General features: G+C 44.6%; 13 non-coding genes across 13 annotated transcripts; all 13 read left to right on the top strand.

The window, feature by feature from the left end:
* The first annotated feature begins 1,529 nt into the window (after positions 1–1,529).
* Positions 1,530–1,602, top strand: trnar-ucg (transfer RNA arginine (anticodon UCG)). The gene has a single exon. It is a non-coding gene; the product is annotated as a tRNA-Arg (tRNA).
* A 1,407-nt stretch (positions 1,603–3,009) lies between these two features.
* On the top strand, positions 3,010–3,091 carry trnas-aga (transfer RNA serine (anticodon AGA)). The gene has a single exon. It is a non-coding gene; the product is annotated as a tRNA-Ser (tRNA).
* Positions 3,092–5,218: 2,127 nt separating this feature from the next.
* On the top strand, positions 5,219–5,291 carry trnar-ucg (transfer RNA arginine (anticodon UCG)). The gene has a single exon. It is a non-coding gene; the product is annotated as a tRNA-Arg (tRNA).
* Positions 5,292–6,698: 1,407 nt separating this feature from the next.
* trnas-aga (transfer RNA serine (anticodon AGA)) lies at positions 6,699–6,780 on the top strand. The gene has a single exon. It is a non-coding gene; the product is annotated as a tRNA-Ser (tRNA).
* A 2,127-nt stretch (positions 6,781–8,907) lies between these two features.
* On the top strand, positions 8,908–8,980 carry trnar-ucg (transfer RNA arginine (anticodon UCG)). Its single transcript has one exon. It is a non-coding gene; the product is annotated as a tRNA-Arg (tRNA).
* Positions 8,981–10,387: 1,407 nt separating this feature from the next.
* trnas-aga (transfer RNA serine (anticodon AGA)) lies at positions 10,388–10,469 on the top strand. The gene has a single exon. It is a non-coding gene; the product is annotated as a tRNA-Ser (tRNA).
* A 3,591-nt stretch (positions 10,470–14,060) lies between these two features.
* trnas-aga (transfer RNA serine (anticodon AGA)) lies at positions 14,061–14,142 on the top strand. The gene has a single exon. It is a non-coding gene; the product is annotated as a tRNA-Ser (tRNA).
* A 3,557-nt stretch (positions 14,143–17,699) lies between these two features.
* Positions 17,700–17,781, top strand: trnas-aga (transfer RNA serine (anticodon AGA)). The gene has a single exon. It is a non-coding gene; the product is annotated as a tRNA-Ser (tRNA).
* A 2,127-nt stretch (positions 17,782–19,908) lies between these two features.
* trnar-ucg (transfer RNA arginine (anticodon UCG)) lies at positions 19,909–19,981 on the top strand. The gene has a single exon. It is a non-coding gene; the product is annotated as a tRNA-Arg (tRNA).
* Positions 19,982–21,388: 1,407 nt separating this feature from the next.
* On the top strand, positions 21,389–21,470 carry trnas-aga (transfer RNA serine (anticodon AGA)). The gene has a single exon. It is a non-coding gene; the product is annotated as a tRNA-Ser (tRNA).
* A 2,127-nt stretch (positions 21,471–23,597) lies between these two features.
* On the top strand, positions 23,598–23,670 carry trnaq-uug (transfer RNA glutamine (anticodon UUG)). The gene has a single exon. It is a non-coding gene; the product is annotated as a tRNA-Gln (tRNA).
* A 1,397-nt stretch (positions 23,671–25,067) lies between these two features.
* On the top strand, positions 25,068–25,149 carry trnas-aga (transfer RNA serine (anticodon AGA)). The gene has a single exon. It is a non-coding gene; the product is annotated as a tRNA-Ser (tRNA).
* Positions 25,150–27,276: 2,127 nt separating this feature from the next.
* On the top strand, positions 27,277–27,349 carry trnaq-uug (transfer RNA glutamine (anticodon UUG)). The gene has a single exon. It is a non-coding gene; the product is annotated as a tRNA-Gln (tRNA).
* Positions 27,350–27,534: the final 185 nt, after the last annotated feature.

Here is a 27,534-nt window from a genome sequence, read left to right as displayed (position 1 = left end):
AGAGGAAGGGACATTGACTCTGATGTTCTCGGCACAGGAATTGATCTGAGACATTGAAAGAATTATCGCTCCCGTACGTGAGCAATACAAACTTCATCTGGACGGTGGGACAATGAAAAACTCTGGAACACTCAAGACAATATCCAAATATTGACTGAGATCACGACAGTACGAGTACGATAGATGGGTCAGTTTTTGTCCAGTGTGTGCGGGAGGGATTCCTGACACAGTATGTAGACATGCCTTCAAGGGAAGAAGCCACTTTCGATTTAGTACTGGGTAACGAGCCTGGCCAGGTTTTAGATTTGGAAGTAGGTGAGCACTGTGGAGACAGCGATCACAATTCTCTCAGGTTTACTTTCGTGATGGAAAGGGATAGGTGTACTCCACGGAGCAAGAGTTTCAGCTGGTGGAAGGGAAATCACGATGCAATGAGGTAAGATTTAGGAAGCGCAGAGTTGGGTAGGAAACTGTAGGGGGTGAGCACATTAAAAATGTGAAGCTTATTCAAGGAAAAGCTCCTGTGTGTCCTCGATAAGTATGTACCTGCCAGGCAGGGAGGAAGATATAGAACGCGTGAGCCGTGGTTTACTAAGGAAGGTGGAATCCCTGGTCAAGAAGAACAAGAAGTCTTATGTTAGGACAAAACGTGAAAACTCAGTTAGAGCGCTCGAGGTTTCCAACGATCTCAGGAAAGACCTAAAAAGAGAGCTGGGAAGAGCCAGGAGGAGACATGAGAAGTTGTTGGCAGATAGGATCAGGGTTAACGCTAAGGCTTTCCATAGGTATGTCAGGAATAAAAGAATGACGAGAGTTAAATCTGGGACAATCAAGGATAATAGTGGGAAGTCGTGTGTGGAGTCAGTGGAGATAGAGGAAGCACTAAATAAATATTTTTCGACAGAGTTCGCTATAGATAATGAAAATGTTGGCGAGGAAGATACAGAGATACTTGCGTCTAGACTAGAAGAGATTGAGGTTCACAAGGAAGAGATATTAGAAATACTGCAGAGTGTGAAAATAGATAAGTCAGCTGGGCCGGATGGGATCTATCTGATGTTGTTTAGCAAATGCACTGCAGGAAGGTACAAATCAAGCTGATGCTAACAACGGCTCGTTTTGAGCCGCTAATTTGCAGTGAAGTGGCGGCGCCAATAAAAGGTGTCACGCAGCTCGTCTAATTCCACATCCTGAGCTCGAAATGAGCAGATGTCTCTCGCTGAGTTTCGGCAGGGTCTTGCTTAGACGACACCATGACACGTTTTCACTGGAGTAGATCAGGAAATCGCGTCGTGAATGTGAATAAAACGATGGGCACTTCCAGCAGAGAAGGAGGCGACCCTGAAGCAGGCAGCTCTGGACAAATGTTTCTCCTTTGCCAGTGAAAGGCACTGCTTCACAAATTGGAAACTTCGAAGTGAAGCAGTGTTGGTGATTATCTTCGCTGCTTGTTCACCTTTTTAATTCTGATTCCGTGAAAGTCCATGGCATTACATATCGACATTCTGCCGTGGCTGTGCGCGTCTATTGGGCCAGTAGCGTAATGGATAACGCGTCTGACTTCGGATCTGAAAATTGTAGGTTCGAGTCCTACCTGGCTCGTGGGGAATGTCTCACTTTAACCGTGCCCCTCGTTGACGCTCCCCTGCAAAGCCCTGCCGGGACGTCGCTTCTGTGCTTCCGCATTTAAAACTTGCATTTGTCTTATTGTCCATTTCAAATTCCAGCTCACCACAACGGAGACCTCTGTCGGTTTGGGGGTGCCTTTCTGTGTGTCTCCCTTTGTGGGTGAAAATGAGCATGAGTTCCTCAAAAGAGTGACAAGTCGTTGTGGAAGTGTCATACATCTGTACCATTTAAGAACACAGGATAAAGTCATTGACATTTGCCCTGGGAACATTAGAACACACGACACTTTGGGCCAAAGTTGGAAACTGCGACTGGAATAGATGGCTCTCTGATCAGGCGGAATGGCCTTTTCCCACTTTGTAAATCTACGAAGACAAGTTGAAAATAATCTGCAACGAAAATGTTCATAAAGGGTGTTTTATTTACACTAAATACGATAGTATCTATCGCCTTGTCTTGTTATTTACTTGTGAAGATTCGGTACTCTCAGCACCGTGGCCCGGATCGTATTCCCGCTCATGGAATGGTTGTATTGTTCAGCTAACATATCGGTGTACCAGTACTTCTGCCGATTTTCCGATGCTAGCAGGTCATTGGTTTTGTCCAAAACATTATGAATGTTAACATAATACAAATAGCTGCAGTTGCTGGAAATCTGAGCCTAAAACGAAAATTGTTTGCGGAACGCAGAAAGACTGGCAACAGAAACATCGACTTTCCTGCTCCTCGGATGCTGCTGTGCTTTTCCAGCATTTTCTGATCTAAAATCAGGTTTCCAGCATCTGCAGTCCTCACTCCTGCCGAGTTCCTTCAGTGTCGCTGGTTCCCAATTCAAGAACTCCATCTCTGGCGGTTTCATATCTGTACCTCCATGCTGTGGAATTGAAGAGTGAAGAAAAGTAACTCACCCCCTCCATCTCTGGGGTAATTAGGGGCTGAAAGTGAATCGTATCACATTGAAGTATATCTACAAGCGACTTGATCTCTGTCTTTTATTGGGAACCATCTCTTTCATTGTAACCATCAGGAAAGACCATTTCGTTCGCTAAATAAAGAAATGAATATGTCACTAACCTTTGTTTGTTTCATGTCCAAGAATACTCAGATCAATAGCTCCCTTGATTACCTCTGCTGGTCATGTTCGCAAAGAGATCGAGCAAATTGCCAAGTGTGATTTTCCTTTCAATAAATAATTTTGACTCAATTTTGCTGCAAATATCTTTTCCTAACTTTGTGCTTTTCTTCTTTGACATTGGTGTCTCGCACCTTACAAATGACAGCAAAGGTATGAATGGAGATGGAAACATTTCACTCAAGTCAGCGGCAGCTTTCAATGAGATCACGACTGATTTGGTCAGTGCTCAGTGTGCGGTGTCGTCTGTAGTCATTGCCGAGTGGTTAAGGCGATGGATTAGAAATCCATTGGGGTTTCCCCACGTAGGTTCGAATCCTGCTGACTACGTTATCCGTGCTTTGCTGCTGGAACAATTCAACGTTCCGGAAACGTGTTTTGCAAACCATGCCTGTAATTTGATGAGACTTGAGAAACTCGAGTTCTTCATCAGAAATGCTCCACATTTAAAACATTATCTCTGTTTCTCTTTCCAGATACACTGCTCGACACATCGGATTTCTGCAGTTGTTATTGAACGCCCTGAGCAGAAGTGCTGCTTTTCATTAGATTCCTTTAATCCCTTGTCCTCTGTTCTCTGACTCTGGTCATTGGCAACACTTCCTCTTGCTCGTCAGAGTGCTCATTCCCCACCGCTCCGTCTCCCATCATTACAAACAACCGCAGGAAATTGCCACTTAACCATCTTTGTTCCAAAGTGAAACTCACCAGCCTAGGAACTCTCTCCACCAAATGGGACTTCTCATCCCTGGACATGGAAAAGCCAGAGGATTGTGAAGAGATACTCTGAACATATTGTCAGTTGGCAGTTGGAAAAATGTTTAGGAAGCAAACCATATAATTTAGGCTCCAGCTTTGGAAATCTTGAGAAACTCTTTGGGAAATGGAATCACAGGAGATTGAAGAATTGTAAATTGTCAGTCCGAGTAGAGGAAGGGACATTGACTCTGATGTTCTCGGCACAGGAATTGATCTGAGACATTGAAATAATTCTCGCTCCCGTACGTGAGCAATACAAACTTCATCTGGACGGTGGGACAATGAAAAACTCTGGAACACTCAAGACAATATCCAAATATTGACTGAGATCACGACAGTACGAGTACGATAGATGGGTCAGTTTTTGTCCAGTGTGTGCGGGAGGGATTCCTGACACAGTATGTAGACATGCCTTCAAGGGAAGAAGCCACTTTCGATTTAGTACTGGGTAACGAGCCTGGCCAGGTTTTAGATTTGGAAGTAGGTGAGCACTGTGGAGACAGCGATCACAATTCTCTCAGGTTTACTTTCGTGATGGAAAGGGATAGGTGTACTCCACGGAGCAAGAGTTTCAGCTGGTGGAAGGGAAATCACGATGCAATGAGGTAAGATTTAGGAAGCGCAGAGTTGGGTAGGAAACTGTAGGGGGTGAGCACATTAAAAATGTGAAGCTTAGTCAAGGAAAAGCTCCTGTGTGTCCTCGATAAGTATGTACCTGTCAGGCAGGGAGGAAGATATAGAACGCGTGAGCCGTGGTTTACTAAGGAAGGTGGAATCCCTGGTCAAGAAGAACAAGAAGTCTTATGTTAGGACAAAACGTGAAAACTCAGTTAGAGCGCTCGAGGTTTCCAACGATCTCAGGAAAGACCTAAAAAGAGAGCTGGGAAGAGCCAGGAGGAGACATGAGAAGCTGTTGGCAGATAGGATCAGGGTTAACGCTAAGGCTTTCCATAGGTATGTCAGGAATAAAAGAATGACGAGAGTTAAATTTGGGACAATCAAGGATACTAGTGGGAAGTCGTGTGTGGAGTCAGTGGAGATAGAGGAAGCACTAAATAAATATTTTTCGACAGAGTTCGCTATAGATAATGAAAATGTTGGCGAGGAAGATACAGAGATACTTGCGTCTAGACTAGAAGAGATTGAGGTTCACAAGGAAGAGATATTAGAAATACTGCAGAGTGTGAAAATAGATAAGTCAGCTGGGCCGGATGGGATCTATCTGATGTTGTTTAGCAAATGCACTGCAGGAAGGTACAAATCAAGCTGATGCTAACAACGGCTCGTTTTGAGCCGCTAATTTGCAGTGAAGTGGCGGCGCCAATAAAAGGTGTCACGCAGCTCGTCTAATTCCACATCCTGAGCTCGAAATGAGCAGATGTCTCTCGCTGAGTTTCGGCAGGGTCTTGCTTAGACGACACCATGACACGTTTTCACTGGAGTAGATCATGAAATCGCGTCGTGAATGTGAATAAAACGATGGGCACTTCCAGCAGAGAAGGAGGCGACCCTGAAGCAGGCAGCTCTGGACAAATGTTTCTCCTTTGCCAGTGAAAGGCACTGCTTCACAAATTGGAAACTTCGAAGTGAAGCAGTGTTGGTGATTACCTTCGCTGCTTGTTCACCTTTTTAATTCTGATTCCGTGAAAGTCCATGGCATTACATATCGACATTCTGCCGTACCTGCACGTGTCTGTTGGGCCAGTAGCGTAATGGATAACGCGTCTGACTTCGGATCAGAAGATTGTAGGTTCGAGTCCTACCTGGCTCGTGGGGAATGTCTCGCTTTAACCGTGCCCCTCGTTGACGCTCCCCTGCAAAGCCCTGCCGGGACGTCGCTTCTGTGCTTCCGCATTTAAAACTTGCATTTGTCTTATTGTCCATTTCAAATTCCAGCTCAACACAACGGAGACCTCTGTCGGTTTCGGGGTGCCTTTCTGTGTGTCTCCCTTTGTGGGTGAAAATGAGCATGAGTTCCTCAAAAGAGTGACAAGTCGTTGTGGAAGTGTCATACATCTGTGCCATTTAAGAACACAGGATAAAGTCATTGACATTTGCCCTGGGAACATTAGAACACACGACACTTTGGGCCAAAGTTGGAAACTGCGACTGGAATAGATGGCTCTCTGATCAGGCGGAATGGCCTTTTCCCACTTTGTAAATCTACGAAGACAAGTTGAAAATAATCTGCAACGAAAATGTTCATAAAGGGTGTTTTATTTACACTAAATACGATAGTATCTATCGCCTTGTCTTGTTATTTACTTGTGAAGATTCGGTACTCTCAGCACCGTGGCCCGGATCGTATTCCCGCTCATGGAATGGTTGTATTGTTCAGCTAACATATCGGTGTACCAGTACTTCTGCCGATTTTCCGATGCTAGCAGCTCATTGGTTTTGTCCAAAACATTATGAATGTTAACATAATACAAATAGCTGCAGTTGCTGCAAATCTGAGCCTAAAACGAAAATTGTTTGCGGAACGCAGAAAGACTGGCAACAGAAACATCGACTTTCCTGTTCCTCGGATGCTGCTGTGCTTTTCCAGCATTTTCTGATCTAAAATCAGGTTTCCAGCATCTGCAGTCCTCACTCCTGCCGAGTTCCTTCAGTGTCGCTGGTTCCCAATTCAAGAACTCCATCTCTGGCGGTTTCATATCTGTACCTCCATGCTGTGGAATTGAAGAGTGAAGAAAAGTAACTCACCCCCTCCATCTCTGGGGTAATTAGGGGCTGAAAGTGAATCGTATCACATTGAAGTATATCTACAAGCGACTTGATCTCTGTCTTTTATTGGGAACCATCTCTTTCATTGTAACCATCAGGAAAGACCATTTCGTTCGCTAAATAAAGAAATGAATATGTCACTAACCTTTGTTTGTTTCATGTCCAAGAATACTCAGATCAATAGCTCCCTTGATTACCTCTGCTGGTCATGTTCGCAAAGAGATCGAGCAAATTCCCAAGTGTGATTTTCCTTTCAATAAATAATTTTGACTCAATTTTGCTGCAAATATCTTTTCCTAACTTTGTGCTTTTCTTCTTTGACATTGGTGTCTCGCACCTTACAAATGACAGCAAAGGTATGAATGGAGATGGAAACATTTCACTCAAGTCAGCGGCAGCTTTCAATGAGATCACGACTGATTTGGTCAGTGCTCAGGGTGCGCTGCCGTCTGTAGTCATGGCCGAGTGGTTAAGGCGATGGATTAGAAATCCATTGGGGTTTCCCCACGTAGGTTCGAATCCTGCTGTCTACGTTATCCGTGCTTTGCTGCTGGAACAATTCAAAGTTCCGAAAACGTGTTTTGCAAACCATGCCTGTAATTTGATGAGACTTGAGAAACTCGAGTTCTTCATCAGAAATGCTCCACATTTAAAACATTATCTCTGTTTCTCTTTCCAGATACACTGCTCGACACATCGGGTTTCTGCAGTTGTTATTGAACGCCCTGAGCAGAAGTGCTGCTTTTCATTAGATTCCTTTAATCCCTTGTCCTCTGTTCTCTGACTCTGGTCATTGGCAACACTTCCTCTTGCTCGTCAGAGTGCTCATTCCCCACCGCTCCGTCTCCCATCATTACAAACAACCGCAGGAAATTGCCACTTAACCATCTTTGTTCCAAAGTGAAACTCACCAGCCTAGGAACTCTCTCCACCAAATGGGACTTCTCATCCCTGGACATGGAAAAGCCAGAGGATTGTGAAGAGATACTGTGAACATATTGTCAGTTGGCCGTTGGAAAAATGTTTAGGAAGCAAACCATATAATTTAGGCTCCAGCTTTGGAAATCTTGAGAAACTCTTTGGGAAATGGAATCACAGGAGATTGAAGAAGTGTAAGTTGTCAGTCCGAGTAGAGGAAGGGACATTGACTCTGATGTTCTCGGCACAGGAATTGATCTGAGACATTGAAAGAATTCTCGCTCCCGTACGTGAGCAATACAAACTTCATCTGGACGGTGGGACAATGAAAAACTCTGGAACACTCAAGACAATATCCAAATATTGACTGAGATCACGACAGTACGAGTACGATAGATGGGTCAGTTTTTGTCCAGTGTGTGCGGGAGGGCTTCCTGACACAGTATGTAGACATGGCTTCAAGGGAAGAAGCCACTTTCGATTTAGTACTGGGTAACGAGCCTGGCCAGGTTTTAGATTTGGAAGGAGGTGAGCACTGTGGAGACAGCGATCACAATTCTCTCAGGTTTACTTTCGTGATGGAAAGGGATAGGTGTACTCCACGGAGCAAGAGTTTCAGCTGGTGGAAGGGAAATCACGATGCAATGAGGTAAGATTTAGGAAGCGCAGAGTTGGGTAGGAAACTGTAGGGGGTGAGCACATTAAAAATGTGAAGCTTATTCAAGGAAAAGCTCCTGTGTGTCCTCGATAAGTATGTACCTGTCAGGCAGGGAGGAAGATATAGAACGCGTGAGCCGTGGTTTACTAAGGAAGGTGGAATCCCTGGTCAAGAAGAACAAGAAGTCTTATGTTAGGACAAAACGTGAAAACTCAGTTAGAGCGCTCGAGGTTTCCAACGATCTCAGGAAAGACCTAAAAAGAGAGCTGGGAAGAGCCAGGAGGAGACATGAGAAGTTGTTGGCAGATAGGATCAGGGTTAACGCTAAGGCTTTCCATAGGTATGTCAGGAATAAAAGAATGACGAGAGTTAAATTTGGGACAATCAAGGATAATAGTGGGAAGTCGTGTGTGGAGTCAGTGGAGATAGAGGAAGCACTAAATAAATATTTTTCGACAGAGTTCGCTATAGATAATGAAAATGTTGGCGAGGAAGATACAGAGATACTTGCGTCTAGACTAGAAGAGATTGAGGTTCACAAGGAAGAGATATTAGAAATACTGCAGAGTGTGAAAATAGATAAGTCAGCTGGGCCGGATGGGATCTATCTGATGTTGTTTAGCAAATGCACTGCAGGAAGGTACAAATCAAGCTGATGCTAACAACGGCTCGTTTTGAGCCGCTAATTTGCAGTGAAGTGGCGGCGCCAATAAAAGGTGTCACGCAGCTCGTCTAATTCCACATCCTGAGCTCGAAATGAGCAGATGTCTCTCGCTGAGTTTCGGCAGGGTCTTGCTTAGACGACACCATGACACGTTTTCACTGGAGTAGATCATGAAATCGCGTCGTGAATGTGAATAAAACGATGGGCACTTCCAGCAGAGAAGGAGGCGACCCTGAAGCAGGCAGCTCTGGACAAATGTTTCTCCTTTGCCAGTGAAAGGCACTGCTTCACAAATTGGAAACTTCGAAGTGAAGCAGTGTTGGTGATTATCTTCGCTGCTTGTTCACCTTTTTAATTCTGATTCCGTGAAAGTCCATGGCATTACATATCGACATTCTGCCGTACCTGCGCGTGTCTATTGGGCCAGTAGCGTAATGGATAACGCGTCTGACTTCGGATCAGAAGATTGTAGGTTCGAGTCCTACCTGGCTCGTGGGGAATGTCTCACTTTAACCGTGCCCCTCGTTGGCGCTCCCCTGCAAAGCCCTGTTGGGATGTCGCTTCTGTGCTTCCGCATTTAAAACTTGCATTTGTCTTATTGTCCATTTCAAATTCCAGCTCACCACAACGGAGACCTCTGTCGGTTTGCGGGTGCCTTTCTGTGTGTCTCCCTTTGTGGGTGAAAATGAGCATGAGTTCCTCAAAAGAGTGACAAGTCGTTGTGGAAGTGTCATACATCTGTACCATTTAAGAACACAGGATAAAGTCATTGACATTTGCCCTGGGAACATTAGAACACGCGACACTTTGGGCCAAAGTTGGAAACTGCGACTGGAATAGATGGCTCTCTGATCAGGCGGAATGGCCTTTTCCCACTTTGTAAATCTACGAAGACAAGTTGAAAATAATCTGCAACGAAAATGTTCATAAAGGGTGTTTTATTTACACTAAATACGATAGTATCTATCGCCTTGTCTTGTTATTTACTTGTGAAGATTCGGTACTCTCAGCACCGTGGCCCGGATCGTATTCCCGCTCATGGAATGGTTGTATTGTTCAGCTAACATATCGGTGTACCAGTACTTCTGCCGATTTTCCGATGCTAGCAGCTCATTGGTTTTGTCCAAAACATTATGAATGTTAACATAATACAAATAGCTGCAGTTGCTGGAAATCTGAGCCTAAAACGAAAATTGTTTGCGGAACGCAGAAAGACTGGCAACAGAAACATCGACTTTCCTGCTCCTCGGATGCTGCTGTGCTTTTCCAGCATTTTCTGATCTAAAATCAGGTTTCCAGCATCTGCAGTCCTCACTCCTGCCGAGTTCCTTCAGTGTCGCTGGTTCCCAATTCAAGAACTCCATCTCTGGCGGTTTCATATCTGTACCTCCATGCTGTGGAATTGAAGAGTGAAGAAAAGTAACTCACCCCCTCCATCTCTGGGGTAATTAGGGGCTGAAAGTGAATCGTATCACATTGAAGTATATCTACAAGCGACTTAATCTCTGTCTTTTATTGGGAACCATCTCTTTCATTGTAACCATCAGGAAAGACCATTTCGTTCGCTAAATAAAGAAATGAATATGTCACTAACCTTTGTTTGTTTCATGTCCAAGAATACTCAGATCAATAGCTCCCTTGATTACCTCTGCTGGTCATGTTCGCAAATAGATCGAGCAAATTGACAAGTGTGATTTTCCTTTCAATAAATAATTTTGACTCAATTTTGCTGCAAATATCTTTTCCTAACTTTGTGCTTTTCTTCTTTGACATTGGTGTCTCGCACCTTACAAATGACAGCAAAGGTATGAATGGAGATGGAAACATTTCACTCAAGTCAGCGGCAGCTTTCAATGAGATCACGACTGATTTGGTCAGTGCTCAGGGTGCGGTGCCGTCTGTAGTCATGGCCGAGTGGTTAAGGCGATGGATTAGAAATCCATTGGGGTTTCCCCACGTAGGTTCGAATCCTGCTGACTACGTTATCCGTGCTTTGCTGCTGGAACAACTCAAAGTTCAGAAAGCCTGTTTTGCAAACCAGGCCTGTAATTTGATTAGACTTGAGAAACTCGAGTTCTTCATCAGAAATGCTCCACATTTAAAACATTATCTCTGTTTCTCTTTCCAGATACACTGCTCGACACATCGGGTTTCTGCAGTTGTTATTGAACGCCCTGAGCAGAAGTGCTGCTTTTCATTAGATTCCTTTAATCCCTTGTCCTCTGTTCTCTGACTCTGGTCATTGGCAACACTTCCTCTTGCTCGTCAGAGTGCTCATTCCCCACCGCTCCGTCTCCCATCATTACAAACAACCGCAGGAAATTGCCACTTAACCATCTTTGTTCCAAAGTGAAACTCACCAGCCTAGGAACTCTCTCCACCAAATGGGACTTCTCATCCCTGGACATGGAAAAGCCAGAGGATTGTGAAGAGATACTCTGAACATATTGTCAGTTGGCAGTTGGAAAAATGTTTAGGAAGCAAACCATATAATTTAGGCTCCAGCTTTGGAAATCTTGAGAAACTCTTTGGGAAATGGAATCACAGGAGATTGAAGAAGTGTAAATTGTCAGTCCGAGTAGAGGAAGGGACATTGACTCTGATGTTCTCGGCACAGGAATTGATCTGAGACATTGAAAGAATTCTCGCTCCCGTACGTGAGCAATACAAACTTCATCTGGACGGTGGGACAATGAAAAACTCTGGAACACTCAAGACAATATCCAAATATTGACTGAGATCACGACAGTACGAGTACGATAGATGGGTCAGTTTTTGTCCAGTGTGTGCGGGAGGGCTTCCTGACACAGTATGTAGACATGCCTTCAAGGGAAGAAGCCACTTTCGATTTAGTACTGGGTAACGAGCCTGGCCAGGTTTTAGATTTGGAAGTAGGTGAGCACTGTGGAGACAGCGATCACAATTCTCTCAGGTTTACTTTCGTGATGGAAAGGGATAGCTGTACTCCACGGAGCAAGAGTTTCAGCTGGTGGAAGGGAAATCACGATGCAATGAGGTAAGATTTAGGAAGCGCAGAGTTGGGTAGGAAACTGTAGGGGGTGAGCACATTAAAAATGTGAAGCTTATTCAAGGAAAAGCTCCTGTGTGTCCTCGATAAGTATGTACCTGCCAGGCAGGGAGGAAGATATAGAACGCGTGAGCCGTGGTTTACTAAGGAAGGTGGAATCCCTGGTCAAGAAGAACAAGAAGTCTTATGTTAGGACAAAACGTGAAAACTCAGTTAGAGCGCTCGAGGTTTCCAACGATCTCAGGAAAGACCTACAAAGAGAGCTGGGAAGAGCCAGGAGGAGACATGAGAAGTTGTTGGCAGATAGGATCAGGGTTAACGCTAAGGCTTTCCATAGGTATGTCAGGAATAAAAGAATGACGAGAGTTAAATTTGGGACAATCAAGGATAATAGTGGGAAGTCGTGTGTGGAGTCAGTGGAGATAGAGGAAGCACTAAATAAATATTTTTCGACAGAGTTCGCTATAGATAATGAAAATGTTGGCGAGGAAGATACAGAGATACTTGCGTCTAGACTAGAAGAGATTGAGGTTCACAAGGAAGAGATATTAGAAATACTGCAGAGTGTGAAAATAGATAAGTCAGCTGGGCCGGATGGGATCTATCTGATGTTGTTTAGCCAATGCACTGCAGGAAGGTACAAATCAAGCTGATGCTAACAACGGCTCGTTTTGAGCCGCTAATTTGCAGTGAAGTGGCGGCGCCAATAAAAGGTGTCACGCAGCTCGTCTAATTCCACATCCTGAGCTCGAAATGAGCAGATGTCTCTCGCTGAGTTTCGGCAGGGTCTTGCTTAGACGACACCATGACACGTTTTCACTGGAGTAGATCATGAAATCGCGTCGTGAATGTGAATAAAACGATGGGCACTTCCAGCAGAGAAGGAGGCGACCCTGAAGCAGGCAGCTCTGGACAAATGTTTCTCCTTTGCCAGTGAAAGGCACTGCTTCACAAATTGGAAACTTCGAAGTGAAGCAGTGTTGGTGATTATCTTCGCTGCTTGTTCACCTTTTTAATTCTGATTCCGTGAAAGTCCATGGCATTACATATCGACATTCTGCCGTTGCTGCGCGTGTCTCTTGGGCCAGTAGAGTAATGGATAACGCATCTGACTTCAGAACCGAAGATTGTAGGTGCGGGTCCTACCTGGCTCGTGGGGAATGTCTCACTTTAACCGTGCCCCTCGTTGGCGCTCCCCTGCAAAGCCCTGTTGGGACGTCGCTTCTGTGCTTCCGCATTTAAAACTTGCATTTGTCTTATTGTCCATTTCAAATTCCAGCTCACCACAACGGAGACCTCTGTCGGTTTGGGGGTGCCTTTGTGGGTGAAAATTAGCATGAGTTCCTCAAAAGAGTGACAAGTCGTTGTGGAAGTGTCATACATCTGTGCCATTTAAGAACACAGGATAAAGTCATTGACATTTGCCCTGGGAACATTAGAACACACGACACTTTGGGCCAAAGTTGGAAACTGCGACTGGAATAGATGGCTCTCTGATCAGGCGGAATGGCCTTTTCCCACTTTGTAAATCTACGAAGACAAGTTGAAAATAATCTGCAACGAAAATGTTCATAAAGGGTGTTTTATTTACACTAAATACGATAGTATCTATCGCCTTGTCTTGTTATTTACTTGTGAAGATTCGGTACTCTCAGCACCGTGGCCCGGATCGTATTCCCGCTCATGGAATGGTTGTATTGTTCAGCTAACATATCGGTGTACCAGTACTTCTGCCGATTTTCCGATGCTAGCAGGTCATTGGTTTTGTCCAAAACATTATGAATGTTAACATAATACAAATAGCTGCAGTTGCTGGAAATCTGAGCCTAAAACGAAAATTGTTTGCGGAACGCAGAAAGACTGGCAACAGAAACATCGACTTTCCTGCTCCTCGGATGCTGCTGTGCTTTTCCAGCATTTTCTGATCTAAAATCAGGTTTCCAGCATCTGCAGTCCTCACTCCTGCCGAGTTCCTTCAGTGTCGCTGGTTCCCAATTCAAGAACTCCATCTCTGGCGGTTTCATATCTGTACCTCCATGCTGTGGAATTGAAGAGTGAAGAAAAGTAACTCACCCCCTCCATCTCTGGGGTAATTAGGGGCTGAAAGTGAATCGTATCACATTGAAGTATATCTACAAGCGACTTGATCTCTGTCTTTTATTGGGAACCATCTCTTTCATTGTAACCATCAGGAAAGACCATTTCGTTCGCTAAATAAAGAAATGAATATGTCACTAACCTTTGTTTGTTTCATGTCCAAGAATACTCAGATCAATAGCTCCCTTGATTACCTCTGCTGGTCATGTTCGCAAAGAGATCGAGCAAATTGCCAAGTGTGATTTTCCTTTCAATAAATAATTTTGACTCAATTTTGCTGCAAATATCTTTTCCTAACTTTGTGCTTTTCTTCTTTGACATTGGTGTCTCGCACCTTACAAATGACAGCAAAGGTATGAATGGAGATGGAAACATTTCACTCAAGTCAGCGGCAGCTTTCAATGAGATCACGACTGATTTGGTCAGTGCTCAGGACGCAGTGCCGTCTGTCGTCATGGCCGAGTGGTTAAGGCGATGGATTAGAAATCCATTGGGGTCTCCCCACGTAGGTTCGAATCCTGCTGAATACGTTTTCCGCGCTTTGCTGCTGGGACAATTCAAAGTTCAGAAAGCCCGTTTTGCAAACCAGGCCTGTAATTTGATTAGACTTGAGAAACTCGAGTTCTTCATCAGAAATGCTCCACATTTAAAACATTATCTCTGTTTCTCTTTCCAGATACACTGCTCGACACATCGGGTTTCTGCAGTTGTTATTGAACGCCCTGAGCAGAAGTGCTGCTTTTCATTAGATTCCTTTAATCCCTTGTCCTCTGTTCTCTGACTCTGGTCATTGGCAACACTTCCTCTTGCTCGTCAGAGTGCTCATTCCCCACCGCTCCGTCTCCCATCATTACAAACAACCGCAGGAAATTGCCACTTAACCATCTTTGTTCCAAAGTGAAACTCACCAGCCTAGGAACTCTCTCCACCAAATGGGACTTCTCATCCCTGGACATGGAAAAGCCAGAGGATTGTGAAGAGATACTGTGAACATATTGTCAGTTGGCAGTTGGAAAAATGTTTAGGAAGCAAACCATATAATTTAGGCTCCAGCTTTGGAAATCTTGAGAAACTCTTTGGGAAATGGAATCACAGGAGATTGAAGAAGTGTAAATTGTCAGTCCGAGTAGAGGAAGGGACATTGACTCTGATGTTCTCGGCACAGGAATTGATCTGAGACATTGAAAGAATTATCGCTCCCGTACGTGAGCAATACAAACTTCATCTGGACGGTGGGACAATGAAAAACTCTGGAACACTCAAGACAATATCCAAATATTGACTGAGATCACGACAGTACGAGTACGATAGATGGGTCAGTTTTTGTCCAGTGTGTGCGGGAGGGCTTCCTGACACAGTATGTAGACATGCCTTCAAGGGAAGAAGCCACTTTCGATTTAGTACTGGGTAACGAGCCTGGCCAGGTTTTAGATTTGGAAGTAGGTGAGCACTGTGGAGACAGCGATCACAATTCTCTCAGGTTTACTTTCGTGATGGAAAGGGATAGGTGTACTCCACGGAGCAAGAGTTTCAGCTGGTGGAAGGGAAATCACGATGCAATGAGGTAAGATTTAGGAAGCGCAGAGTTGGGTAGGAAACTGTAGGGGGTGAGCACATTAAAAATGTGAAGCTTATTCAAGGAAAAGCTCCTGTGTGTCCTCGATAAGTATGTACCTGTCAGGCAGGGAGGAAGATATAGAACGCGTGAGCCGTGGTTTACTAAGGAATGTGGAATCCCTGGTCAAGAAGAACAAGAAGTCTTATGTTAGGACAAAACGTGAAAACTCAGTTAGAGCGCTCGAGGTTTCCAACGATCTCAGGAAAGACCTAAAAAGAGAGCTGGGAAGAGCCAGGAGGAGACATGAGAAGTTGTTGGCAGATAGGATCAGGGTTAACGCTAAGGCTTTCCATAGGTATGTCAGGAATAAAAGAATGACGAGAGTTAAATTTGGGACAATCAAGGATAATAGTGGGAAGTCGTGTGTGGAGTCAGTGGAGATAGAGGAAGCACTAAATAAATATTTTTCGACAGAGTTCGCTATAGATAATGAAAATGTTGGCGAGGAAGATACAGAGATACTTGCGTCTAGACTAGAAGAGATTGAGGTTCACAAGGAAGAGATATTAGAAATACTGCAGAGTGTGAAAATAGATAAGTCAGCTGGGCCGGATGGGATCTATCTGATGTTGTTTAGCAAATGCACTGCAGGAAGGTACAAATCAAGCTGATGCTAACAACGGCTCGTTTTGAGCCGCTAATATGCAGTGAAGTGGCGGCGCCAATACAAGTTGTCACGCAGCTCGTCTAATTCCACATCCTGAGCTCGAAATGAGCAGATGTCTCTCGCTGAGTTTCGGCAGGGTCTTGCTTAGACGACACCATGACACGTTTTCACTGGAGTAGATCATGAAATCGCGTCGTGAATGTGAATAAAACGATGGGCACTTCCAGCAGAGAAGGAGGCGACCCTGAAGCAGGCAGCTCTGGACAAATGTTTCTCCTTTGCCAGTGAAAGGCACTGCTTCACAAATTGGAAACTTCGAAGTGAAGCAGTGTTGGTGATTATCTTCGCTGCTTGTTCACCTTTTTAATTCTGATTCCGTGAAAGTCCATGGCATTACATATCGACATTCTGCCGGTGCTGTGCGCGTCTATTGGGCCAGTAGCGTAATGGATAACGCGTCTGACTGGTTCGTGGGGAATGTCTCGCTTTAACTGTGCCCCTCGTTGACGCTCCCCTGCAAAGCCCTGCCGGGACGTCGCTTCTGTGCTTCCGCATTTAAAACTTGCATTTGTCTTATTGTCCATTTCAAATTCCAGCTCACCACAACGGAGACCTCTGTCGGTTTGGGGGTGCCTTTGTGGGTGAAAATTAGCATGAGTTCCTCAAAAGAGTGACAAGTCGTTGTGGAAGTGTCATACATCTGTGCCATTTAAGAACACAGGATAAAGTCATTGACATTTGCCCTGGGAACATTAGAACACACGACACTTTGGGCCAAAGTTGGAAACTGCGACTGGAATAGATGGCTCTCTGATCAGGCGGAATGGCCTTTTCCCACTTTGTAAATCTACGAAGACAAGTTGAAAATAATCTGCAACGAAAATGTTCATAAAGGGTGTTTTATTTACACTAAATACGATAGTATCTATCGCCTTGTCTTGTTATTTACTTGTGAAGATTCGGTACTCTCAGCACCGTGGCCCGGATCGTATTCCCGCTCATGGAATGGTTGTATTGTTCAGCTAACATATCGGTGTACCAGTACTTCTGCCGATTTTCCGATGCTAGCAGGTCATTGGTTTTGTCCAAAACATTATGAATGTTAACATAATACAAATAGCTGCAGTTGCTGGAAATCTGAGCCTAAAACGAAAATTGTTTGCGGAACGCAGAAAGACTGGCAACAGAAACATCGACTTTCCTGCTCCTCGGATGCTGCTGTGCTTTTCCAGCATTTTCTGATCTAAAATCAGGTTTCCAGCATCTGCAGTCCTCACTCCTGCCGAGTTCCTTCAGTGTCGCTGGTTCCCAATTCAAGAACTCCATCTCTGGCGGTTTCATATCTGTACCTCCATGCTGTGGAATTGAAGAGTGAAGAAAAGTAACTCACCCCCTCCATCTCTGGGGTAATTAGGGGCTGAAAGTGAATCGTATCACATTGAAGTATATCTACAAGCGACTTAATCTCTGTCTTTTATTGGGAACCATCTCTTTCATTGTAACCATCAGGAAAGACCATTTCGTTCGCTAAATAAAGAAATGAATATGTCACTAACCTTTGTTTGTTTCATGTTCAAGAATACTCAGATCAATAGCTCCCTTGATTACCTCTGCTGGTCATGTTCGCAAAGAGATCGAGCAAATTGCCAAGTGTGATTTTCCTTTCAATAAATAATTTTGACTCAATTTTGCTGCAAATATCTTTTCCTAACTTTGTGCTTTTCTTCTTTGACATTGGTGTCTCGCACCTTACAAATGACAGCAAAGGTATGAATGGAGATGGAAACATTTCACTCAAGTCAGCGGCAGCTTTCAATGAGATCACGGCTGATTTGGTCAGTGCTCAGGACGCAGTGCCGTCTGTAGTCATGGCCGAGTGGTTAAGGCGATGGATTAGAAATCCATTGGGGTCTCCCCACGTAGGTTCGAATCCTGCTGAATACGTTTTCCGTGCTTTGCTGCTGGAACAATTCAAAGTTCAGAAATCCCGTTTTGCAAACCAGGCCTGTAATTTGATTAGACTTGAGAAACTCGAGTTCTTCATCAGAAATGCTCCACATTTAAAACATTATCTCTGTTTCTCTTTCCAGATACACTGCTCGACACATCGGGTTTCTGCAGTTGTTATTGAACGCCCTGAGCAGAAGTGCTGCTTTTCATTAGATTCCTTTAATCCCTTGTCCTCTGTTCTCTGACTCTGGTCATTGGCAACACTTCCTCTTGCTCGTCAGAGTGCTCATTCCCCACCGCTCCGTCTCCCATCATTACAAACAACCGCAGGAAATTGCCACTTAACCATCTTTGTTCCAAAGTGAAACTCACCAGCCTAGGAACTCTCTCCACCAAATGGGACTTCTCATCCCTGGACATGGAAAAGCCAGAGGATTGTGAAGAGATACTCTGAACATATTGTCAGTTGGCAGTTGGAAAAATGTTTAGGAAGCAAACCATATAATTTAGGCTCCAGCTTTGGAAATCTTGAGAAACTCTTTGGGAAATGGAATCACAGGAGATTGAAGAAGTGTAAATTGTCAGTCCGAGTAGAGGAAGGGACATTGACTCTGATGTTCTCGGCACAGGAATTGATCTGAGACATTGAAAGAATTATCGCTCCCGTACGTGAGCAATACAAACTTCATCTGGACGGTGGGACAATGAAAAACTCTGGAACACTCAAGACAATATCCAAATATTGACTGAGATCACGACAGTACGAGTACGATAGATGGGTCAGTTTTTGTCCAGTGTGTGCGGGAGGGCTTCCTGACACAGTATGTAGACATGCCTTCAAGAGAAGAAGCCACTTTCGATTTAGTACTGGGTAACGAGCCTGGCCAGGTTTTAGATTTGGAAGTAGGTGAGCACTGTGGAGACAGCGATCACAATTCTCTCAGGTTTACTTTCGTGATGGAAAGGGATAGCTGTACTCCACGGAGCAAGAGTTTCAGCTGGTGGAAGGGAAATCACGATGCAATGAGGTAAGATTTAGGAAGCGCAGAGTTGGGTAGGAAACTGTAGGGGGTGAGCACATTAAAAATGTGAAGCTTATTCAAGGAAAAGCTCCTGTGTGTCCTCGATAAGTATGTACCTGCCAGGCAGGGAGGAAGATATAGAACGCGTGAGCCGTGGTTTACTGAGGAATGTGGAATCCCTGGTCAAGAAGAACAAGAAGTCTTATGTTAGGACAAAACGTGAAAACTCAGTTAGAGCGCTCGAGGTTTCCAACGATCTCAGGAAAGACCTAAAAAGAGAGCTGGGAAGGGCCAGGAGGAGACATGAGAAGCTGTTGGCAGATAGGATCAGGGTTAACGCTAAGGCTTTCCATAGGTATGTCAGGAATAAAAGAATGACGAGAGTTAAATTTGGGACAATCAAGGATAATAGTGGGAAGTCGTGTGTGGAGTCAGTGGAGATAGAGGAAGCACTAAATAAATATTTTTCGACAGAGTTCGCTATAGATAATGAAAATGTTGGCGAGGAAGATACAGAGATACTTGCGTCTAGACTAGAAGAGATTGAGGTTCACAAGGAAGAGATATTAGAAATACTGCAGAGTGTGAAAATAGATAAGTCAGCTGGGCCGGATGGGATCTATCTGATGTTGTTTAGCAAATGCACTGCAGGAAGGTACAAATCAAGCTGATGCTAACAACGGCTCGTTTTGAGCCGCTAATTTGCAGTGAAGTGGCGGCGCCAATAAAAGGTGTCACGCAGCTCGTCTAATTCCACATCCTGAGCTCGAAATGAGCAGATGTCTCTCGCTGAGTTTCGGCAGGGTCTTGCTTAGACGACACCATGACACGTTTTCACTGGAGTAGATCATGAAATCGCGTCGTGAATGTGAATAAAACGATGGGCACTTCCAGCAGAGAAGGAGGCGACCCTGAAGCAGGCAGCTCTGGACAAATGTTTCTCCTTTGCCAGTGAAAGGCACTGCTTCACAAATTGGAAACTTCGAAGTGAAGCAGTGTTGGTGATTATCTTCGCTGCTTGTTCACCTTTTTAATTCTGATTCCGTGAAAGTCCATGGCATTACATATCGACATTCTGCCGTGGCTGTGCGTGTCTATTGGGCCAGTAGCGTAATGGATAACGCGTCTGACTTCGGGTCTGAAGATTGTAGGTTCGAGTCCTACCTGGCTCGTGGGGAATGTCTCGCTTTACCCGTGCCCCTCGTTGACGCTCTCCTGCAAAGCCCTGCCGGGACGTCGCTTCTGTGCTTCCGCATTTAAAACTTGCATTTGTCTTATTGTCCATTTCAAATTCCAGCTCAACACAACGGAGACCTCTGTCGGTTTCGGGGTGCCTTTCTGTGTGTCTCCCTTTGTGGGTGAAAATGAGCATGAGTTCCTCAAAAGAGTGACAAGTCGTTGTGGAAGTGTCATACATCTGTGCCATTTAAGAACACAGGATAAAGTCATTGACATTTGCCCTGGGAACATTAGAACACACGACACTTTGGGCCAAAGTTGGAAACTGCGACTGGAATAGATGGCTCTCTGATCAGGCGGAATGGCCTTTTCCCACTTTGTAAATCTACGAAGACAAGTTGAAAATAATCTGCAACGAAAATGTTCATAAAGGGTGTTTTATTTACACTAAATACGATAGTATCTATCGCCTTGTCTTGTTATTTACTTGTGAAGATTCGGTACTCTCAGCACCGTGGCCCGGATCGTATTCCCGCTCATGGAATGGTTGTATTGTTCAGCTAACATATCGGTGTACCAGCACTTCTGCCGATTTTCCGATGCTAGCAGGTCATTGGTTTTGTCCAAAACATTATGAATGTTAACATAATACAAATAGCTGCAGTTGCTGGAAATCTGAGCCTAAAACGAAAATTGTTTGCGGAACGCAGAAAGACTGGCAACAGAAACATCGACTTTCCTGCTCCTCGGATGCTGCTGTGCTTTTCCAGCATTTTCTGATCTAAAATCAGGTTTCCAGCATCTGCAGTCCTCACTCCTGCCGAGTTCCTTCAGTGTCGCTGGTTCCCAATTCAAGAACTCCATCTCTGGCGGTTTCATATCTGTACCTCCATGCTGTGGAATTGAAGAGTGAAGAAAAGTAACTCACCCCCTCCATCTCTGGGGTAATTAGGGGCTGAAAGTGAATCGTATCACATTGAAGTATATCTACAAGCGACTTGATCTCTGTCTTTTATTGGGAACCATCTCTTTCATTGTAACCATCAGGAAAGACCATTTCGTTCGCTAAATAAAGAAATGAATATGTCACTAACCTTTGTTTGTTTCATGTCCAAGAATACTCAGATCAATAGCTCCCTTGATTACCTCTGCTGGTCATGTTCGCAAAGAGATCGAGCAAATTGCCAAGTGTGATTTTCCTTTCAATAAATAATTTTGACTCACTTTTGCTGCAAATATCTTTTCCTAACTTTGTGCTTTTCTTCTTTGACATTGGTGTCTCGCACCTTACAAATGACAGCAAAGGTATGAATGGAGATGGAAACATTTCACTCAAGTCAGCGGCAGCTTTCAATGAGATCACGACTGATTTGGTCAGTGCTCAGGGCGCGGTGCCGTCTGTAGTCATGGCCGAGTGGTTAAGGCGATGAATGAGAAATCCATTGGGGTTTCCCCACGTAGGTTCGAATCCTGCTGACTACGTTATCCGTGCTTTGCTGCTGGAACAATTCAAAGTTCCGAGAACGTGTTTTGCAAACCATGCCTGTAATTTGATGAGACTTGAGAAACTCGAGTTCTTCATCAGAAATGCTCCACATTTAAAACATTATCTCTGTTTCTCTTTCCAGATACACTGCTCGACACATCGGGTTTCTGCAGTTGTTAATGAACGCCCTGAGCAGAAGTGCTGCTTTTCATTAGATTCCTCTAATCCCTTGTCCTCTGTTCTCTGACTCTGGTCATTGGCAACACTTCCTCTTGCTCGTCAGAGTGCTCATTCCCCACCGCTCCGTCTCCCATCATTACAAACAACCGCAGGAAATTGCCACTTAACCATCTTTGTTCCAAAGTGAAACTCACCAGCCTAGGAACTCTCTCCACCAAATGGGACTCCTCATCCCTGGACATGGAAAAGCCAGAGGATTGTGAAGAGATACTGTGAACATATTGTCAGTTGGCCGTTGGAAAAATGTTTAGGAAGCAAACCATATAATTTAGGCTCCAGCTTTGGAAATCTTGAGAAACTCTTTGGGAAATGGAATCACAGGAGATTGAAGAAGTGTAAGTTGTCAGTCCGAGTAGAGGAAGGGACATTGACTCTGATGTTCTCGGCACAGGAATTGATCTGAGACATTGAAAGAATTCTCGCTCCCGTACGTGAGCAATACAAACTTCATCTGGACGGTGGGACAATGAAAAACTCTGGAACACTCAAGACAATATCCAAATATTGACTGAGATCACGACAGTACGAGTACGATAGATGGGTCAGTTTTTGTCCAGTGTGTGCGGGAGGGCTTCCTGACACAGTATGTAGACATGGCTTCAAGGGAAGAAGCCACTTTCGATTTAGTACTGGGTAACGAGCCTGGCCAGGTTTTAGATTTGGAAGTAGGTGAGCACTGTGGAGACAGCGATCACAATTCTCTCAGGTTTACTTTCGTGATGGAAAGGGATAGGTGTACTCCACGCAGCAAGAGTTTCAGCTGGTGGAAGGGAAATCACGATGCAATGAGGTAAGATTTAGGAAGCGCAGAGTTGGGTAGGAAACTGTAGGGGGTGAGCACATTAAAAATGTGAAGCTTAGTCAAGGAAAAGCTCCTGTGTGTCCTCGATAAGTATGTACCTGTCAGGCAGGGAGGAAGATATAGAACGCGTGAGCCGTGGTTTACTAAGGAAGGTGGAATCCCTGGTCAAGAAGAACAAGAAGTCTTATGTTAGGACAAAACGTGAAAACTCAGTTAGAGCGCTCGAGGTTTCCAACGATCTCAGGAAAGACCTAAAAAGAGAGCTGGGAAGAGCCAGGAGGAGACATGAGAAGTTGTTGGCAGATAGGATCAGGGTTAATGCTAAGGCTTTCCATAGGTATGTCAGGAATAAAAGAATGACGAGAGTTAAATTTGGGACAATCAAGGATAATAGTGGGAAGTCGTGTGTGGAGTCAGTGGAGATAGAGGAAGCACTAAATAAATATTTTTCGACAGAGTTCGCTATAGATAATGAAAATGTTGGCGAGGAAGATACAGAGATACTTGCGTCTAGACTAGAAGAGATTGAGGTTCACAAGGAAGAGATATTAGAAATACTGCAGAGTGTGAAAATAGATAAGTCAGCTGGGCCGGATGGGATCTATCTGATGTTGTTTAGCAAATGCACTGCAGGAAGGTACAAATCAAGCTGATGCTAACAACGGCTCGTTTTGAGCCGCTAATTTGCAGTGAAGTGGCGGCGCCAATAAAAGGTGTCACGCAGCTCGTCTAATTCCACATCCTGAGCTCGAAATGAGCAGATGTCTCTCGCTGAGTTTCGGCAGGGTCTTGCTTAGACGACACCATGACACGTTTTCACTGGAGTAGATCATGAAATCGCGTCGTGAATGTGAATAAAACGATGGGCACTTCCAGCAGAGAAGGAGGCGACCCTGAAGCAGGCAGCTCTGGACAAATGTTTCTCCTTTGCCAGTGAAAGGCACTGCTTCACAAATTGGAAACTTCGAAGTGAAGCAGTGTTGGTGATTATCTTCGCTGCTTGTTCACCTTTTTAATTCTGATTCCGTGAAAGTCCATGGCATTACATATCGACATTCTGCCGTACCTGCACGTGTCTATTGGGCCAGTAGCGTAATGGATAACGCGTCTGACTTTGGATCAGAAGATTGTAGGTTCGAGTCCTACCTGGCTCGTGGGGAATGTCGCACTTTAACCGTGCCCCTCGTTGACGCTCCCCTGCCGGGACGTCGCTTCTGTGCTTCCGCATTTAAAACTTGCATTTGTCTTATTGTCCATTTCAAATTCCAGCTCAACACAACGGAGACCTCTGTCGGTTTCGGGGTGCCTTTCTGTGTGTCTCCCTTTGTGGGTGAAAATGAGCATGAGTTCCTCAAAAGAGTGACAAGTCGTTGTGGAAGTGTCATACATCTGTGCCATTTAAGAACACAGGATAAAGTCATTGACATTTGCCCTGGGAACATTAGAACACACGACACTTTGGGCCAAAGTTGGAAACTGCGACTGGAATAGATGGCTGTCTGATCAGGCGGAATGGCCTTTTCCCACTTTGTAAATCTACGAAGACAAGTTGAAAATAATCTGCAACGAAAATGTTCATAAAGGGTGTTTTATTTACACTAAATACGATAGTATCTATCGCCTTGTCTTGTTATTTACTTGTGAAGATTCGGTACTCTCAGCACCGTGGCCCGGATCGTATTCCCGCTCATGGAATGGTTGTATTGTTCAGCTAACATATCGGTGTACCAGCACTTCTGCCGATTTTCCGATGCTAGCAGGTCATTGGTTTTGTCCAAAACATTATGAATGTTAACATAATACAAATAGCTGCAGTTGCTGGAAATCTGAGCCTAAAACGAAAATTGTTTGCGGAACGCAGAAAGACTGGCAACAGAAACATCGACTTTCCTGCTCCTCGGATGCTGCTGTGCTTTTCCAGCATTTTCTGATCTAAAATCAGGTTTCCAGCATCTGCAGTCCTCACTCCTGCCGAGTTCCTTCAGTGTCGCTGGTTCCCAATTCAAGAACTCCATCTCTGGCGGTTTCATATCTGTACCTCCATGCTGTGGAATTGAAGAGTGAAGAAAAGTAACTCACCCCCTCCATCTCTGGGGTAATTAGGGGCTGAAAGTGAATCGTATCACATTGAAGTATATCTACAAGCGACTTGATCTCTGTCTTTTATTGGGAACCATCTCTTTCATTGTAACCATCAGGAAAGACCATTTCGTTCGCTAAATAAAGAAATGAATATGTCACTAACCTTTGTTTGTTTCATGTCCAAGAATACTCAGATCAATAGCTCCCTTGATTACCTCTGCTGGTCATGTTCGCAAAGAGATCGAGCAAATTGCCAAGTGTGATTTTCCTTTCAATAAATAATTTTGACTCACTTTTGCTGCAAATATCTTTTCCTAACTTTGTGCTTTTCTTCTTTGACATTGGTGTCTCGCACCTTACAAATGACAGCAAAGGTATGAATGGAGATGGAAACATTTCACTCAAGTCAGCGGCAGCTTTCAATGAGATCACGACTGATTTGGTCAGTGCTCAGGGCGCGGTGCCGTCTGTAGTCATGGCCGAGTGGTTAAGGCGATGAATGAGAAATCCATTGGGGTTTCCCCACGTAGGTTCGAATCCTGCTGACTACGTTATCCGTGCTTTGCTGCTGGAACAATTCAAAGTTCCGAGAACGTGTTTTGCAAACCATGCCTGTAATTTGATGAGACTTGAGAAACTCGAGTTCTTCATCAGAAATGCTCCACATTTAAAACATTATCTCTGTTTCTCTTTCCAGATACACTGCTCGACACATCGGGTTTCTGCAGTTGTTAATGAACGCCCTGAGCAGAAGTGCTGCTTTTCATTAGATTCCTCTAATCCCTTGTCCTCTGTTCTCTGACTCTGGTCATTGGCAACACTTCCTCTTGCTCGTCAGAGTGCTCATTCCCCACCGCTCCGTCTCCCATCATTACAAACAACCGCAGGAAATTGCCACTTAACCATCTTTGTTCCAAAGTGAAACTCACCAGCCTAGGAACTCTCTCCACCAAATGGGACTCCTCATCCCTGGACATGGAAAAGCCAGAGGATTGTGAAGAGATACTGTGAACATATTGTCAGTTGGCCGTTGGAAAAATGTTTAGGAAGCAAACCATATAATTTAGGCTCCAGCTTTGGAAATCTTGAGAAACTCTTTGGGAAATGGAATCACAGGAGATTGAAGAAGTGTAAGTTGTCAGTCCGAGTAGAGGAAGGGACATTGACTCTGATGTTCTCGGCACAGGAATTGATCTGAGACATTGAAAGAATTCTCGCTCCCGTACGTGAGCAATACAAACTTCATCTGGACGGTGGGACAATGAAAAACTCTGGAACACTCAAGACAATATCCAAATATTGACTGAGATCACGACAGTACGAGTACGATAGATGGGTCAGTTTTTGTCCAGTGTGTGCGGGAGGGCTTCCTGACACAGTATGTAGACATGGCTTCAAGGGAAGAAGCCACTTTCGATTTAGTACTGGGTAACGAGCCTGGCCAGGTTTTAGATTTGGAAGTAGGTGAGCACTGTGGAGACAGCGATCACAATTCTCTCAGGTTTACTTTCGTGATGGAAAGGGATAGGTGTACTCCACGGAGCAAGAGTTTCAGCTGGTGGAAGGGAAATCACGATGCAATGAGGTAAGATTTAGGAAGCGCAGAGTTGGGTAGGAAACTGTAGGGGGTGAGCACATTAAAAATGTGAAGCTTATTCAAGGAAAAGCTCCTGTGTGTCCTCGATAAGTATGTACCTGTCAGGCAGGGAGGAAGATATAGAACGCGTGAGCCGTGGTTTACTAAGGAAGGTGGAATCCCTGGTCAAGAAGAACAAGAAGTCTTATGTTAGGACAAAACGTGAAAACTCAGTTAGAGCGCTCGAGGTTTCCAACGATCTCAGGAAAGACCTAAAAAGAGAGCTGGGAAGAGCCAGGAGGAGACATGAGAAGTTGTTGGCAGATAGGATCAGGGTTAATGCTAAGGCTTTCCATAGGTATGTCAGGAATAAAAGAATGACGAGAGTTAAATTTGGGACAATCAAGGATAATAGTGGGAAGTCGTGTGTGGAGTCAGTGGAGATAGAGGAAGCACTAAATAAATATTTTTCGACAGAGTTCGCTATAGATAATGAAAATGTTGGCGAGGAAGATACAGAGATACTTGCGTCTAGACTAGAAGAGATTGAGGTTCACAAGGAAGAGATATTAGAAATACTGCAGAGTGTGAAAATAGATAAGTCAGCTGGGCCGGATGGGATCTATCTGATGTTGTTTAGCAAATGCACTGCAGGAAGGTACAAATCAAGCTGATGCTAACAACGGCTCGTTTTGAGCCGCTAATTTGCAGTGAAGTGGCGGCGCCAATAAAAGGTGTCACGCAGCTCGTCTAATTCCACATCCTGAGCTCGAAATGAGCAGATGTCTCTCGCTGAGTTTCGGCAGGGTCTTGCTTAGACGACACCATGACACGTTTTCACTGGAGTAGATCATGAAATCGCGTCGTGAATGTGAATAAAACGATGGGCACTTCCAGCAGAGAAGGAGGCGACCCTGAAGCAGGCAGCTCTGGACAAATGTTTCTCCTTTGCCAGTGAAAGGCACTGCTTCACAAATTGGAAACTTCGAAGTGAAGCAGTGTTGGTGATTATCTTCGCTGCTTGTTCACCTTTTTAATTCTGATTCCGTGAAAGTCCATGGCATTACATATCGACATTCTGCCGTACCTGCACGTGTCTATTGGGCCAGTAGCGTAATGGATAACGCGTCTGACTTTGGATCAGAAGATTGTAGGTTCGAGTCCTACCTGGCTCGTGGGGAATGTCGCACTTTAACCGTGCCCCTCGTTGACGCTCCCCTGCCGGGACGTCGCTTCTGTGCTTCCGCATTTAAAACTTGCATTTGTCTTATTGTCCATTTCAAATTCCAGCTCACCACAACGGAGACCTCTGTCGGTTTCGGGGTGCCTTTCTGTGTGTCTCCCTTTGTGGGTGAAAATG

This window comes from Chiloscyllium punctatum, chromosome 13, assembly GCF_047496795.1.
Source record: "Chiloscyllium punctatum isolate Juve2018m chromosome 13, sChiPun1.3, whole genome shotgun sequence".
NCBI lineage: Eukaryota > Metazoa > Chordata > Chondrichthyes > Orectolobiformes > Hemiscylliidae > Chiloscyllium > Chiloscyllium punctatum.
The sequence above is the reverse complement of the archived record's forward strand: the minus strand, read 5'-3'. Positions and strand labels throughout refer to the sequence as shown.